General features: G+C 55.2%; 1 protein-coding gene and 1 pseudogene across 4 annotated transcripts in view; one reads left to right on the top strand and one right to left on the bottom strand.

The window, feature by feature from the left end:
* Positions 1-17,017, top strand: part of LOC146421070 (uncharacterized) — a 391,077-nt gene that overhangs the window by 165,323 nt on the left and 208,737 nt on the right. The window lies entirely within an intron of this gene.
* Positions 4,868-7,370, bottom strand: LOC146421079 (serine/threonine-protein kinase pim-1-like; annotated as a pseudogene).

Raw genomic sequence — 17,017 nt, 5'->3', positions numbered from 1 at the left:
AATCAAATTAGCTCATTAATATAAACTCCATAGGACAAGGCAATGCACATGAGGCACAGGGTGAACCAGAATCTTTGGCTTTCTGAAATCAAAGGCACTCTTTGGGTGGAAAATATTCCCTTGGCCCCAGCTCTTCCCTGTGGTTGTTGCCAAAGTAGCCAAAAGGGTGGCACTGCAGCTGAGAGTGGTGTAACACTGACCCTGAGCAGCTCCAGCACCCCAAGCTCTATTGACATTGTGAGTGATGTTCAAGCACAGAAATCCATTCACATTCTGGCCTCTAACTATAACAGGGTTGGATTCTCCTGAAGGCAAATCCTAGTGAATTCTGTAAAACTGATAAATGTATTCCTTTGTTCCACAGCACAGTTTTCTTTAATTATCCCTTCACTGGCTCTGTTACAAGTCAGAGCCCATTGACAGAGTTCTGCCACCCTGTAGCGTGGGCCCTCCAAGGGAATCCTGTTCCTCCCAACATTAGTTGAGAACATACCCAGCAATTAGTTACATTGAGTACTTTGGCTACTTTGATCTTTACATTTCAATAAGAATTTTCATGACTAATCCCTTGGTGAAACTCCAGAGGTGTTTCTGGCAAACAAAGATTCTGGTTGACTATCAAGATACAACTTACAGCCATAAGCAGTACTTTAGTGACAAGGTTATTCATTCTTTTTCCTCAATCTCATTCAGGTCAGGAACAATAATTCCATTGTCCATGGAGCTGGCTCCTTTTTCATTCCACAATAATGCCCCAAGGTCCTTTGCTGTTCAGCTTCACTGAGGTGTCTGTGGGTAACAAGGCTTGGTGAGGTCCTTTCCCCTTTGGCTGGAGAGCTGCCAGGTCCCAGTCCTTGAGGTGCTCCAGGCTCCTGGCTGGAATTCCTGTGGAAGGCACTCAGGGTCACATCAGCCTTCACATGGAGCCCTGTGGATCAGAGCATTTTCCAAAGGGAACGTTGGGGCAAACAGGGAGATTTGGTCTGGCAGGATCTGTGAAACAACATCCTATAACATCTACTTGTTCTCCCATAGAACACTTGGCTGCAGGGACATATTCTCATTGTTCCTGCCCAGGTTTCAGGATTCAAACTGCATTGGTTTTCCCCAGAGCTGTTCCTTCAGCTGGCTCAGGAGGGCCATTAGGCCTCTGGACTCACAACTTGGCTCCATTATTACGACTGCTGGATCCAAACCCTTTATCTCCACAAGCAGTACAGATTTGAGGTGGATCTCCTTTTTTCACAACTGTTTTTAAAACTGTATTATCAGTAATTGTCCTATCCTGTCATGGGGTTGCATAATCAAATCTTGTTCACTATTGTTAACCAGAATTTAATTTCTCCTTGATAATCTGCATCAATTCCTCCTCCCATGACATGAACACTTTGCAAGGCCAAGCTGCAGTGAGCAGTTATCAAACCAAAGTGTCCTGGAGGAATCTGAATTCCTGTTTTGGTATTGATAACTCTCATTTCCTTCTGATTTATCCCCAGTAAATCTAATGCATAAAGGTCCAGCCATGCAGCTTCTGGAGTGAGGACCTGTAAGGGGTTCTCCATCAGGACAGGTTCCCATCTCCTCATTTTTTCATCTGCTCTTTTAATAACCCCTCCATCCATTTCACAAATCCTACAGCTTGTGGATAGTGTGGTATATGAAAAACCCAGCAGCCTTAATCACTTTATTTCTCACAGTAACAGACAAAGCATTCCATATCACAGTATCAGAAAACACTATAAAAATAGCCAATTTCATCCCATCCTCCTTTATTCCTTATACACAAACTCGCCAATTTTCCCACTGATGTTCAGGTCCTGGCCAAACATTTGCTGTAGGGTATTTAGTGTTACATCCCTAAGCAGCAAAAGGTAACAAATTGTCAGCATTATTTCACATTATTATTTAGTTTGTACCTACATATATATACATACATACATATTTTAATTATATTTTACATATAATTTTTATTATAAATATATATATTTATTATATTATTATATTATTTCACTTGCACAAAGAAATCTGAGCTCGAGATTAAAAACTTCTGTTGCTCCATGTGGGAGCATTCCAAAAGCAATTGTTCCTTCTGTTGGTGCTTTTTCCAATATACTGTTTACAAAATTTTATCCTCATCTTCCCAAACCCACAAGATCTTTTCCTTTCTCTGTATGCAATTTTGGATGCATTTTAATACATCCAGTGGATCAGCTTCTTTTAGCTGACTTCCCCATTGCTCACACAGTGCTCTGATCTCAGCCCACTCCAGAGCCAGTGAACTATAGGGAAGGTCTTCCCAACCAGGAATCTTGGATGGGACCAATTCCTTACATTTATATTCACCAGTTACCCTTAGACTTTACCATCACCCAGCCCCACACATCAGCTGGGGAAGCTGTCACAGCCAACGACTGCAGAGCCACTCTGGACACTGGGAATTCCTGCAGCTGTGTCCAACCACAGGTGAGGCTTCCAACCTCGCTGGGAGAGAGCCCAGCTTGGAGAGTGCTGAACAAACAAACTGACAGCACTTCCAGTGCAGGAACATCTGGATTCATTCTCCTCTTGGATTCTCCCAAAGCCTGGCCAGGGCTCAAAGAGGAACCAAGGCAGTTGACTTTGACCATACAGCCCCAAACCAGGCCAGATGTTGGATTTCATGGCCTTGTTTAGCTTCTAAATACAGAAAAGTCAATACATGTTTCACTAATTAGTGGATACATCTATCACAATGCTAATGATCATGCATATTTCAGTAATGAGTGGATACAAAGATAGCCTTTGGTTGGAAGGTTCATGGAGAGGTCACCTTTGGCTCAGGCCTGTTGTTCAGGCCTCAGTCAGGCCTCTTGTTCAGGCCTTGGCACTTCAGGGATGTGGTTTAGTGCTGGGCTGACAGTGCTGGGTGAACGGTTGGGCTTGATGAGTTCAAAGGTCTTTTCCAACAGAAAGGATTCTAGAATTCCAGGATTCTATCTGCTCCATTCAGCTTGGTCCATGTTAGCAGCATTATTTGCTCTGAAAGTTCCCTCTTGGTCAGCTCTGATGGCCTGAGGCTTCAGGCCCTTCAGCTCCTGGTGCTAAGCTGCTCATGCTGAACTAGATGACTCAGAGAGAAGAATACAGTTCATCCAATTCCTTCTGGGACACTGAGAGGGGAGGGTGTGAAAACAGGAGCATTGTTTGGTGTCACCTCCTCTCTGCCCTTCAGGCCTTTCAGTGCTCTGAAACAGCCAAGAGCTTTCTTCAAGAGTGCAAGGAACAGCAGAAGCAGTGGCTGAAGCAGCAGGTGCTGACAGTGCCCCAAGCCCCGGGGCCAGCGGGAAGGGAGCTGCTTCACATGAAAACCAGGAGCAAAGGACATTTCTTTTTAGGACAGGTTTCCTGGTTTAAGGAAAAAAAAAAAGAGATAAAAAAAGAAAAAAGCCTAGATGAAATATGAAAGATAAAACCAAAACTCAGGTGTGTAGTGTAAAATCTTCTGTAACTTTGGATTAAGAGGTAACTGATCGTTTGTAAAAGAGTACTCAGTTATTTACTTTGTCAATGTGCCAACAGCATGGATCTATCTTACTGACCTCAGCAGCCTTTTCTTAATAGATTCTGGGCTTTGTTTCCAATATTAAGTTATTTTAAATTGTGGTTGAAGCAATAGGAAATTGATTGTGCCCTGACAGCTCCAAGCAGGACTCGGAATCCAGATTCTGCTGATCCCCATCCCATTAAGAAAATGTCCTTCCTTCTCACCCTGCGAACGAGCTGTGCATTCCCTTTGAAATTGTCAGTGGTTTCTTAAAAATGCAAAGTCCCACTTACAGCTTTTTGCTCTGGTTTGGAAGTGGAGAAGGGCAATTCTTCATCCATCAACTCCAGACTGCACTGCCTTAGGAACAACAGCCCAGTCGCCAGGTTTGGCTCACTTGTGGCACTTCTAGAGGAGGAAGAAAGTGTAATTGCACAATTCCAACCCAAAAGGAATGAAGAGTGGGACAGACAAAACATCCTGTGGACATACAGGCGTTCAGCTGGGACTGTGGAGTGTTGGGGTTCTTGCCAATTGCATGTGTATCCCTCACTGCAATCTCTGGGCCTGCAGGAGAGTCTCACTCACCTGCACAAGCAGAAAGCTCCGTTGGTGTGCTCAGAACAGGCTCGTCTGATGCAGAGCTGTCAGAGCAATGGGAGGGCAGAGCAGGCCCAGCCGTGCCCAGGGCTGAGCCCCAGCAGAGCCCTGGCAGAGCCCAGAGCAGCCTCAGCATCCGCAGAGCCCTGCTGGAAGGAGAGAAACCAGAAACTGCCCGTCAGCTGAAGGCTCCTGTCCCCCTTGTCCCAACTGCCTGCAGTGCCCAGGCCATGCTGGCTGAGCTCAGAGCTGTGCCCAAACCTCCCCATCATTGCTGCCTCTGGGAGGAGAGCAGGAGGGCAGGACATGTGCCCAGCCTCCAGCAAGCCATGGCAGATCCACCTCCTCAGCAGATGCCCAGAGCCAAAGAGCAGCTTGGCAGATGATTGAAGAAGTTGTTGCATCCATCCCAGCAAAAGAGGAAAACTTTTTGGGCCCAGCCAGGCTGTGCAATGCACAGATGTGGGAGCATCCCCTGGCTTTGAACTCACCTGTAAATCAGGTGTGGAGTGTGTCTTTGAAGAAAGTGCCACAGTCAAAGCTGATCATCTTCAGCTTGCTGGGCCACCAGGTCAAGGAAGAGGTTGTCAATCCTTGAAGTCCTCCTTGGTGTCTCCAACTGAAGCTCCACCTGGTGCAGCATCTCCAGGGGCTCCTGCTCCTTCCCTGGGGGCCACACCAGGCTGTCAGTGTTCTGCCCAGGGCCCCAGCCAACAATGCACCAGGACAAGATGTGTGGAGCTGTTACCCGCCAGGCCCCTGGATCAAACTGTGCATGTGGATCTCTCCCATCTTCTAGGGCAGATGAACATCCTGCATCCAAGGATCCTTGAAGAGGTCCTCCAGCGATGGCCTGTCCAAGGGTTGCATGGACAAACACCTCTTAATAACATCTTGGCACTCTGAGGAGAGAAACCAGAAACTGCCAGTCAGTTGGAGAAGGGTCCTGTCCACTTTTCCCTCCCCGTTCCTCTGCCCAGGCCATGCTGGGTGTGCTAGAACTGTGCCTAAACTTCCCCAGGCATTCTCTGTTTTGGAGGAGAGCAGGAGAGCTGGACATGTGCCTCCTCCTCAGCAGCTGCCAGAGCAGGATGCTCATGAGCCTGCTGCTCTCTCCCAGCACTGGTATTCCCCCTGTGCCACAGAGATGAGGATCCACCTTGAGAGAGCCGTCGTGGGAACAAGATCCGCCCCCAGATGATCTCCTGGCCCCTCCTGAATGGGTGCTTCCCGACGACCAGGTGGTACAGCAGGAGGCCCAGGGTCCAGATCGTTGCTGCCCCACCGTTGTAGAATTTGAGGTGGATCCACTCTGGTGGGCTGTAGGACAGGGTTCCTATGGAATACAGATGGAGTTCATCAGGGGATGCTGCTGCTCCCAGAGCCTCACCCCACATCCCTGGGCATGCAGGGGCTGCACCAGTGGCACAAAGGGTGACCTGCTGCCCTCTCGCCAGCACCTGTGACTCGTGTACAAACTTGGGGTTGGAAAAGAAGCCACTGGTGTTGGAATGAGGGAGCAGAAGCCCTGGGGAGGTCCAACCACGACACGCAAAATAAAACCATTCCCAGAGGTGGGAAAAACTGCTCTCATCCCTCTCTGCATTGCCCCCAGAAAACAATTACAAGCCAAGGCAAACAAGGGGAGTGGAGCAGTCCAAGACCTTCCTCACCTGCCTACCAAACTGGCTGGGGCATGGGGTCTGACACCCCTCACTGCTACACTCATTGGGGTTTTGTCAGACTGACTGCCCCAGCCCCAGCCCTGCCAAGGGCAGAGTGGGTGGTGAAGGTGGTCAACAGGGCTGCAAGCTCCCCCTTCGACCCCCACCCAAAAGCAACTTGGCTGAAGAGTTAATCCCATGCCTGGCAGCTACAGGAGAAGCCCTGGTGCTACACCCAGGCTGGACCATGAGATGCCCAGGAGCATCCCCTGGGAAGGCTCACCTGCAAATTGGGTGTAGGCTGTGTCTTGGAGGAAGGCGCCACAGCCAAAATCGATGAGTTTCAGCTGCATGGTGTCCAGGTCGAGCAGGATGTTCTCGGGCTTGATGTCCCTGTGCAGCACCCCGCAGCTGGTGCAGTGCCGCACGGCCTCCAGCACCTGCCGGAACATCCCCCGTGCCTCCTCCTCCGGCAGGAACCTCCGCTCCGCCAGGAAATCCCAGAGGTCCTGACAGCGCTCCGGACGCTCCAGCACCAACAGGTAGTCGTCGGGGAGCTCAACCCACTCCAGGAGCTGGATGACACCAGCACAGCCAGTGGACACCTTGTGCAGCAGCACGATCTCCAGGGGCGCACGGGTGCCATCGGGCTGCGGGAGGAACACGATGCCATCAGTGGGGCTGAGGCCATGCCATGGCTCTGGGACCCCTCACCCAGCCCGGGATGCTCTGCGCCCCCCGCTCACCCCACGCCCGCTCTACCTCCCTCGAGGCGTCCTGGCAGCTCCCACCCTGCCGGGCCCCGGCTTATCTCCGCCCGGCACGGCCCGGGTTCTGCCGCTGGCCCCGCTCACTCACCAACTCGCCCCAATGATGGATGCGGTTCCGCGGTACACATTTGATGGCTACCTGCGAGCAAGAGAGAGCAGCGGGCTCAGTTCGCCGCCCGCCCTGCCGAGCCCCACCCTCCTCCTCCTTCTCCTCCTCCTCCTCCTCCTCCGCCCGCCGCCAGCCCCGCCACTCACCGGGGCGCCGTCCGCTAGCCGCGTCCCCGCGTAGACTCTGCCGAACCCGCCTGTGCCCAGCAGCGCACCCAGCCGGTACCGCTCCTGCAGGGCCTCCTGCGCCTTCCCTGCGGGCGACACGCGGCCGTCACCGCTCGGCCCGGGGCCACACACGGCCCCCGACCGCCTCTGCACCGCCCCGGGCCGGGCATGCCCCTCTGAACGGGGCACGGGCGGCTCGGGGCCGGCGGCCGGACTGCCGAGCGGCGGAGCTCGGGCCGGGGAAGGCGCAGCGGAGGCGGCGGGAGCGGCCGCGCCGTGTGTGTCCTCCTCGGGCCCCGGGAAGAGCCGGGGCCGCCGCCGGGTTTGGGGCCGGGGCTGCCGGGGCCGCCGCCGGGACCGCCGCCCGCACAGGCGGAGCCAGGGACAGGCGATGCTGCCCCAGCCGTGGCCACTGAGGCCCGCCCAGCAGCGCCACAGCCATGCCGGCGACAGCCGGGCGGAGCCGAGAGCGCGGCGGGCCGCCCGGGGGCGGGAAGGGGGCAGCCCCGGCCGGGGCAGGGGGCGGGCCGGGCGCATGGCCCCGCCCGGCAGGGGGAGAGGGAGCCCGCGAAAGGGAGGGGACACAGGGAAAGGGACACCGGGAGAGGAGGCGGGACAGGGGGAGAGGGTGAGAACGCCAGGAGAAAGGGACGGAGAGGGTCCTCGAAACTCTTCTGTCGCTGAAGCTGCGCCGCTGCCGCCGCTGCCGCCGCTGCAACTGAAGCTCCGGGGCCGTTAGTCCGAATCTCCGTTTGTCCGAGTGGCCGTTTGTCCGAGTGGCCGTTTGTCCGTTCCCCGCTCGCCCCCGCGGTCCCCACGGCCGAGCCCCGCGCGCCCCCGGGGGCAGCCCCTGAGTCTGTCCAAACACGGGAACTTTGCCGTGTTCAGCCCACATCCAGAGGCTTGACTGCTGCACAGTGGCACAGCAATCCCCTTGGCTGCTCTGTGCATTGTCCCTGCTGAGGGTCAAACACTAGCAGAGCACATTCCCTGTCTCTAGAATTCATACCTGACCCAAGCACTGCACTTGTGTCTCCAGCATTGCTTTCCAAGCAGAACAGGGAAAGACAAACTGTGTGTAACTCATGGTATTTCAGAGAGTCTAAAACATGCTAAGTCATAGATCTTCGAGGTGAGACCCATTTGCAGTTAATGGCATGGAGAAGTAGTGCAACATGGAAAAGGGGAACATAGAAATAAATAGAGGAAAACATCTCAGATTGTTTCTTTGCATTTTCATTTCACTTCTGGAAAGGTGTTTCAGTTTTCCAGGAATCTTCTCCACAGTCCTGTTTGCTCTTTTCAAGAACCTTTCCTGGAGGGAGTGAATTGCAGGGATTATTGGGCTGAGCTGGCCCTGGCCGGGTGCCCAGTGCCACCAAAGCCACTCTGTCACTCTCCTCACAGGTGCAGGACACAGAACCCAGGAGGAAAGGCTCGTGTGCTGGGATAAGGGCAGGGAGAGGTCACTCACTGGTCACTGTCAGGGGCACAACAGACACAAGCTAGGGAAATTAATGGAATTCATTTCCAAGCAAATCACAGTATGAGAAGGAGAACTAAAACAAACCCTAACAAAACAGTTTCCCCACCGCTTCCTCCTTCCCAGGCTCCCAGCCTCCACCTGCAGTCCCTGCTCTGCTCTCTCTGCAATTGGAAATTTGTCACCAGCCACAAACTTTGCTTTAGCCTCATCTCGGGATCCCTTCCTGGAGAGGAAGAACTTTCTCCAGCAGAGATTTGGAGTGTGACAGCCTTTGAGGCTCAGGGTGTTTCTCCTGCAGCTCCTTGTAGGTCTCCTCTTCCCTAGCTGGGTCTCTTGCACCACAGAATTCTGCCAGCTGCAGCTTTACAACCATCAGCTCAAGGTCTGGATGTTCCTGAACAATTTGCTCGAGGTCCTCGATGCATCCAATCCATCCTTCTTGTCTTCCCCCTTTGCATGGAGCCAGTGGATCTGCTGGCCCCTGGCCAGGGCCTGGCAGAGCAGGTGGAACCTGGGTCCTGCTGCAGGAGCTGGGGGAGCTCCAGGACTCGCTCTGGCCGCTGGGGCAGCCACAACACAAGCCGTTCCCAGCCGGGAGCCGAGGGCTCCGTGTGGCTCTGCAGGACCTTGTCCCTGGGGCTCGTCTGGATCAGCGCGGGCAGCTGGGCTGCACTTGGCTTCCTTTGTGTCCCTGCTTCCCCTGGGACAGCAGCTGCCCAGCGCCGAGGGGACAGCAATGGCCCCGGGGCAGTTTGGGGTGAGGTTCAGTGTCTGTGCCTGGCATAAATCCCAAATCCTTGCCGAAGGAGCAGAGAGTGCTGACAGAGCACAGGATGCTCTGCTGAGCACGGGATGGACCAGGGGGGATGTGAGACAAAGCGGGGATGGGAGGCAGAAATAAAAGGAAGAAGAGGAGCGGGCAGGAGAGGAGGAGGAGAGACAGAGGAGGAGGAAGAGCGGGTGGGGAGGAGGGACGGAGGAGGGGAAGCGGGAGGAAGAGGAGGGATAAAGGGGGAAGAACGGGGAAGAAGAGGAGGGGAGGAGCAGCACGAGAAGCAGGAGAAGGAATGACCACGTGTGTCTATTGTTCTTTGTGTCCGCAGCCCTCAGCCCGGGAGCATCGCCCCCCCGGGACATCCCGCAGGTGAGCGGGCAGGGGGAGCTCGGCCCAAATATCTTGGGCGGTGCCTGCGGTTCTTTTTGGGGGGGGAGATTTTTGGACCTTGCAGGACTCCAGAACCGAGCGCCAAATATCTTTGGTTGCTCCTGGGAGAGTTGGGTGGGTGGTGGGGGGAGGGGACTGGGGCGGATGTTTGGATCTTGCAGGACTCCAAATGAGAGTCGCAAATGCCCCTTGGGGGAATATGGAGGAGTCCCCTAGACGAGAGTTTTTCAGGGGTCCCGGTGGCGGCTGCCGGGAGAGATGGGATGGGATGGGATGGGATGGGATGGGATGGGATGGGATGGGATGGGATGGGATGAGGCCTGGTAAGGGTGGGATATGGATTGGGTTGTGGGATGAAGTCTGGGGGAGGGGGATGGGGGGAATGGGGCCTGGGATGAGGCAGCCGAAAGTTGGGGGTGATGAAGCCGGGGGGACCCCACTCCTTAGGGGCTTGCGGGGTATCCGGCAGCTGTGAGGGAGTTTTGGGGTACCCCTGATCCTCCGGGGGTGGCACTGGCAGCGGGGGGACACGTGGCTCCGGCACCTCTGGACCCCACCTGCGCTCCCCCTCGCCCCCAGCGCCCCCGGGAGCGGAATTTGGGGAGGGGGGAGGTGGGGGGCGCCCAGGCCGGGCCCCCCTTGCTGTCCCGGCAACTGGGGGCCGAGTGCGGGGGGAGCCCCGCGGGCATTGCCCGGCCCTGCCCGGCACGGCTGATGCCGCCCGCCCGCGCTGCGCACTGCTCCGGACTGGTGCTGCCAGTGCCGCGCGGGGCGGGGCCGCTTTGGGGACCCCCCAGGGCAGAGCGCTTTGGGCTGCTTTGGGGCTCTGGGCACCTGCAAAACCGGCGCTGGGCACGGCAAGAGCGTGTGGGGGCAGCTGGGGCCCTACTGGTGGCACTGGTGGCGCTGAGAGTCCCCCCGGCCGCGGGGTGAGCGGGGGGCGCGGTGAGAAGGGGGGCTGGGAGCCCAAATGGAGCGAAATGGGGATTGGGACCCCCAGAGTGGGCAGGAGGGGCCTGGAACCCCCAAAACCAGTCATAGGGGAGGGGGGGTTGGGGATTGAGGGGACGATGGTGAAAGGGGGAGAAGTGGGGAGGAAAAGAGGGGGCTGGGACCCCAAAGAGAGCGGGAGGGGGATGGGACACCCAAATGGAGTTGGGAGGGGTCTGTGGATTGGGAGAAGGATGGGAAGGGGGAGGAGAGGGGAGGGAAAGGTGGGGTTGGCACGGAAGCAGGGCAGTTCCATGGGGGTCCAGCCCTGTCCCCCAGCACTGGATCCCCAGAGCAATTCCCTGGGGCTCTGGGGGAGGTGGATCTGCACTGGGGGTCCCCAAGCCCCCTGTCCATCCCTGGGGCTGATCGGGGGGTTCCCCCCACCCAGCAGCCAGTGCTGCAGCAGCCGTGGGTCAGAGGAGGGAGGGGAAAGGGGTTCTGGGGTGGGAGCAGAGGAGGAGCAGGAGGAAGAGGAGGGAGAGAGGAGGAGCAGGAAAAGGAGGAGCAGGAGAACCATGAGGTTTCACCACCCACTGTGTCTGCAGCACCCCTGGCTCTGGGATCATTGCCCCCCCTGCATTCCACAGGTCACCAGGGAGGGGAAGCTCACCCCAAAGCTATCGGGGGTCTTTGGGAGGGTGTTAGTTTTTGAGGGATGTTTGGAACTTGCAGATTCTGGAAGTGAGCGCCAGATATCTTTGCATGTCCCGGGCTGGGATATTTTGGGCTAAAGGGGAGGTTTGGATCTTGCAGGACTCCAAGGCTGAGCCATAAATGCACCTTTGGTGGAATATTGGTGGATCCGTTTGGGAATTTCCTGCTATCAGCAGGACAGGCCAATCGTTTTGGGGATCTGTGAGAGAGCCCAGGGCGGTGGAACGCAACACTCTCAGAGTGCAGAGAGCAGAGAGGGGCAATACCGGAGCTGTGGGACCCCTGGCAGCCTGGAGGGGTGGGGGAGGCTGGAGATGAGGCAGGGCTGGGACACTGTGACACTGAAAGGGGCCATGGGGAGAGGGGGAAGCCCTGAGTGCCTGGAGTGGGGGGAGCCTGAAGAGGGGGACCCTGGGAGCCCTTGGAGCCAAAGCACAGTCAGGGAAGAAGGGACCCCTGGGAGCTCCAAAACCCCACAGCATCCCTAATCAGGACCCAGGAGAAGGGGATCCCCAGGACCCATGGGAGCCCCAGCAGCTTTGAGAAGGGGGAACCCCAGAACCCCATAGAGAGGAGACTGGAAAGGGGGAACTCCTGGGAGGCTTTTTCTGAACTCATTCTTATTTTAGGAGGAATTTATAGACACAAGACACCCGGTGACTTCTAGAGATAGACTTGGGCAGGAGAAACCCCCAGCCCAAGGCATTCACACCTTTTTTTCTCCCAGACGAGGATTTTCGTTTCCCAAAACTTGGCCAGATGGAGGAGGATGCTTTGAGGAAGAGGAAGATGCCCCAGGACAGCCAGGCAGGTGAGGAGGAAGTCACTGCCCCTTTTCCTGATCTCTTCTCCTCCATCTCCCAGCCCAGCATCACCCCTGGCTGCAGGACAACCCTGCTGCTGACTCTGTCTGGTAGGGATGGATTGGGGGATCTCTTTCCCCTTCCCTCTGGCATGGAGGCAAATCCCAAATCCTCTCCTTGTCCTTTTTGCCCCAGACAATGAGCTGAGTAGAGAGACCAGGGAGGACAAATCCTTAGAGCAGAACCTCATGGAAGAGGCCACTTTGAGCAGCTCTGTGACCCAGGAATCCAACCAGGAGGAAAAGCCCCAGAGATGCTGCACAAGGAGAGGCTGCAAACCCAGCCCAGGGAGCTCTGAAGAGCAAAGACCCACCCTGTGCCAGGAAGTTGGCAAGAGCTTCTGCTGAAGTTCGGAGGTGGAGATTCCTGAGAAGCTTCATGAGACCAAGAAGCCCTACAAGTGTGGGGAATGTGAGAAGAGCTTCAGAAAGATCTCCCACCTTATGGACCACCAGCGGATCCACACAGGGGAGAGACCCTATGAATGTGGGGAATGTGGGAAGAGCTTCAGCCAGAGCTCAAACCTGTTCAATCACAAGAGGATCCACACTGGGGAGAGGCCCTACGAGTGTTCTGAGTGTGGGAAGAAGTTTCAGAGGAGCTCCAATCTCCTCAGTCATCAGCAGATTCACACAGAGGAGAGGCCCTTCCGCTGCCCTGAGTGCAGGAAAGGCTTCAAGCACAACTCCACCCTCATCAGACACCGGCGCATCCACACTGGGGAGAGACCCTATGAGTGTGGGGAATGTGGGAAGAGCTTCAGCTACAGCTCTAACTTGACCAAACACCGATGGAGGCACCGGTAAGGGAAGCCCTGCGAGTGTCCCGAGTGTGGGAAGAGCTTAATGCACTGCTCCGTATTCCTCCCCCATCAGAGGACCCTCATTGGGAAGAGCCCTGGTGACCCACACTCCCAGTGACCCAGTGTTGTGGTTTGATCCTGGCCAAATGCCAGGCACCTACGAAATCTGCTTTCTCTTCTCTCCCCTGCTGCAGCTGTGCAGAGGGGAGGGAAAAAAAAACCCTAACACACACACACACACACACACACACACACAGACACATAGGGCTCATGAGTTGAGATAATGAAGTGGGCAGGATGCACTGAAGGGTAAAACAGGCTGAGAACTTAAAGTTGCAAAGTGATTTATTGGTATCCTAACCCTAAACAGAGTCAGAGGAGGCAAATGAGAAGTAAAAATAAGCTCTTAATACACTGTTTCTCTGCTCACCCCCCTCCCTCTTTCCCACCAATAGCACAGGGGGTTGTGGCAGGCAGGGTATGGGTTTTTTGGTCAGTCCATGACCAAAATTTCTTCTGCTGTTCAGGGAGAGGAGTCCTCTACTTAGCCATGGGTCCCACCCACTGGAGACAGTCCTCTGCAAACTTCTTTGCCATGGGTCCAATCTCTCGAGCAGCAGCCGCTGGAATCTGCTGCCCCATGAGTTCTTGTCCACAGGGTTCAGAGCTCTGAGCCCAGGCCAGGCTGTTTCCATCCCAAGGAACAAGGCCTTTCCCTGCACTGGGACTCCCACTGGATCACAGCTTCCTCCAGGCATCCACCTGCTCCTCTAGCGTGAGCACCTCCCCACGGGCTGTGGGTGGATCTCTGCACCCCTCGTGGACCCCATGGGCTGCAGGGGGACAACCTGCTTCACCATGGTCCTCACCACAGCCAGCAGAGGATTTTCAGCTCTGGTGCCTGGAGCACCTCCTCCCCCACCTTCTCCACTGACCTTGGTGTCTCCATGTTGTTTTCCCTCACATATTCTCACCTCCTCCTCATCCTCTGTCTAAAAAGCAGTGCTTGCTCACATTGTTTTGATTTCTTCTTAAATATGACATCACAGAGGTGTAACCAACATCTCTAATTGACCCAGACTTGGCCAGCAGCATGTCCATCATCTTCAGAGCCATCAGAGATTGGCTCTGCTGGACATGGTGAAAACGTCTAGAACATTCACACCGGACACACAGGAGCCATTTTTGTGCCCCTCCCCACCCACTAGCAAAAACTGGGCTAAGCAAAACCAACTCATGAGCACAGGGGTGAGTTTTCTCCCAACCCTTCAGCCACTTCTTCAGGCCTACCACAACAGCTTTTGAAGGGTTTGAGTTTCCCCTAGATGCTAAAGATAGCTTGCTGATGTTCTGGGCTAAGCAAAACTAACATACTCAGGTTGGGAAGGCACATGGCTGGTGGCTTCCATGTCCTGATTCCCTGTGGCCACCTGGACAAACACAGGGGCAGGAACATCCATCTGGACTCAGACTGACATCCCAAATTCATAGGGAAGAGCTGATTTATTAATGTCACACCCTAAAAATTGTTACCTGCTGTGTAATTGTTTCTTCTGGTGGCATCAAGAAATGATGGATGATCTTGGAGGTCTTTTCCAACCTGAATAATTTCCTTCTTCACCTTGTCAGAGCAACCAAAGCTGAGGTAAAATAAAGGAATTAAACAAAGAGATCTAAAGCTGCACCATTTTACTGTAGGTTTGGGGGTGAATGTGGGGTTCAGGGGAATACCCATGAGGATTTAGATGTTCTGGGGCTGCCCAGGCTGGGGGACAGGACAACAGTCTCATAGTTGTGCTGGCAGAATGTGTCCACCTGAGCCCATCTGTTGTTCAGGAATTCTGGTTTTCTGTCCCAGTCCCTGGCCTGGGTCTCCCCATGTGGGGTGTGCCACCCAAAGTGCCCAAATCACTGCTGAATTGCCCGAGCTGCTCCCAGCTGTGGATGTTCCTGTCCACCAGCCTCTCCTGGTCAGTGCCATGGGGTGTGGGAGGGGATTTAGGGAATCCTGGGGGAATTGGGAGGGGCTTTTGTTGCTTTTGGGGGCATTTGTGGTGCTGAGAGGGAGTTTGGCAGGCTCTGTGAGAGAGGTTTGTGTGACTTGGAGAGCATTTGGGTGGGTTTAGGTGGAGATGGGAATGGGGTTATGGTGGCTCTTGGGCCCATTGATATTGCAGGGAGTGGTTTGGGAGCATCCTAGGAGGAGCTGTTGGGTGGTTTGAGGGGCTTGGGAGTGGCTCTGGGGGTGGGAGAGGTTTTTTAGTGGTCATGACAAACCCAGACCCCCAAAGCTGCCACCATATCTCACCCCCCAAGGTGCTGCTGGGGTTTGGGGGCTCCATGTTGGAGTTCATCCTCCTGGCTCTGCGGGAGAGGGTGAAGGGTGTCCAAAGGGGTCATGTGTGTCCCTGAGAGCATGTGTGACACCCCATCCCAGTGTCACCCCCCTTTTCCCTCCCCACAGGGCTCCTGACCCAGCTCCTGCTCCCCCCAGGAGGGAATTTGGGGAGGGGGCAGAGGGGGTGCACAGCCCCTGCTGGGGGATGACCCTGAGCCAGCGCCCTTTGTTTAGGACCAACCTGGGCTTGGGGCTGCAGGAGGAAGAGGCTGATGGGAAGCAGATCCTGCAGGTGGGACAGTGCTTGGGGTCAGGGCAAGGTCCTGCCCTGCACACCTGGCTCAGGTGTGACACTGCCCCGGGAAGGGAGTGGGACATTCCCATCCCCACGGATCAGGGCTGTGAGCAGCACTTGGAACACAGACATGGAAATACTGGGAGGAACTGGGAGCACACTAAGGGTGGGAATTATCCCCACCACCACCTTTCCAGGGCAGCCCTGGATCTGAGAAATGCTCCTTAGGCCTCAGCCTTGGCCCACAGCCCCTGGGCTCAGCTCCTCTGCAGCTGATCACAAACACTGTCTGCTCCCAGGCACTGCTGCTGTCCAACCAGCTCCTGCTTTCTTTAGGAGCAGCCTTGGGAACTGTTTTTCTCCCCTCAGTGGCACAACATCCCTGTTCTCACAGTGTCAGAGAAAGCTGTGGATCAGAAGTGCAACCGGGATGGAACATTGCTGTGACTAAAGCCCATCTCTTGGGGCCCTATCAACAGGGCTCCAAAAGGAGCCCCTTGGAGCTCTCCTGGAGCAGTGAGCTCCCTCTGAGTGGGGCCTCTCCGAGCCGGGAACTCTCCCGTTTGCTGCACTCGGGGCATCCCCGAACAACGAGGGACCCTGGGCCCATCCCCCCACTCCTCCAGGCTCAACCCTTCGCCTGCTGGGGAGATGCAAAAGCATCCGCAGTGAGCATTTCCCTGCCCTCCAGGGCAATTTCTGACAGCTCCCTGGCACTGCCTGTGTCTGTCTGTGTGCACACACGTGTGCCTGTGCTCTGGAAATGGGGGAGAAATGCTGCTCTGGGAGGTGTTGAAGTGCCTTGGATATCTGAGTGAGTTAGGCCTGTAAGTGAGGTTCAGTCATAAGGTATGAGCTAAGTGAAATGCTGCTGAGGGCTGTTCTTTTGCTAAGTTGTTGAGTTTAAGGTGTAAGTTAAGGTTAATGTAGAAGTTAAGTTCTGTTAAGTTTGAGGGCTCTTAAGTTTTTAGACCATATTCCTTTTATCCTTGCCCTCACTGTCCTTTGGTCACACACACCTAAACGCACACACACACACGCAGAGCTCCAATTCTCAGATAATTTCTGGTTTGATTGACTGGATTTCCTTGCTCTTGTTGTTGATTTTTTCCCTTGGTGTGCCTGAACTGTGCAGTCAGGAGCAGAGTGACTCTTGCCAAGGAACTTCGTTGTGCTGTCGTAATTAATATTAAAGCTGGTTTTTGCTGATCCCTTGCTGGGGATTTTTTAATTGCTCTCAAGCCCTCGTTCGTAAGAGAGTGAAGGAGCCCTGGGCCAGGCTCTCACCCTGGGGACACAGGGACACTGCTGGGGGGTCCCTGTCTCCCTGTCCCACCCCCCAGGGCCCTGTCCCCCCTGTCCCCATGTCAGGCTCTGGGGGTCGTTCTCATGGAACATCCTGTGGGGGAGGCTGTGGCACTGGGGGGCAGGGGGGACCTGGGGGGACAGGGGACCCTGCTGTGCACGAGCAGCGTTGGACTTGTCTGGGGGAACTGTGAGGGGGGCTGGGGCAGAGTGACCTCCCCAGTGACCTCACACAGCTACCCTTTGATGTCACACAGCCACCCTGTGATATCACAGCCTATTC

Source organism: Lichenostomus cassidix, unplaced genomic scaffold (assembly GCF_008360975.1).
Source record: "Lichenostomus cassidix isolate B80296 unplaced genomic scaffold, HeHo_3.0 HiC_scaffold_43, whole genome shotgun sequence".
NCBI lineage: Eukaryota > Metazoa > Chordata > Aves > Passeriformes > Meliphagidae > Lichenostomus > Lichenostomus cassidix.
Note: the sequence above shows the minus strand (reverse complement) of the source record. Positions and strands in the feature narration are given on the sequence as shown.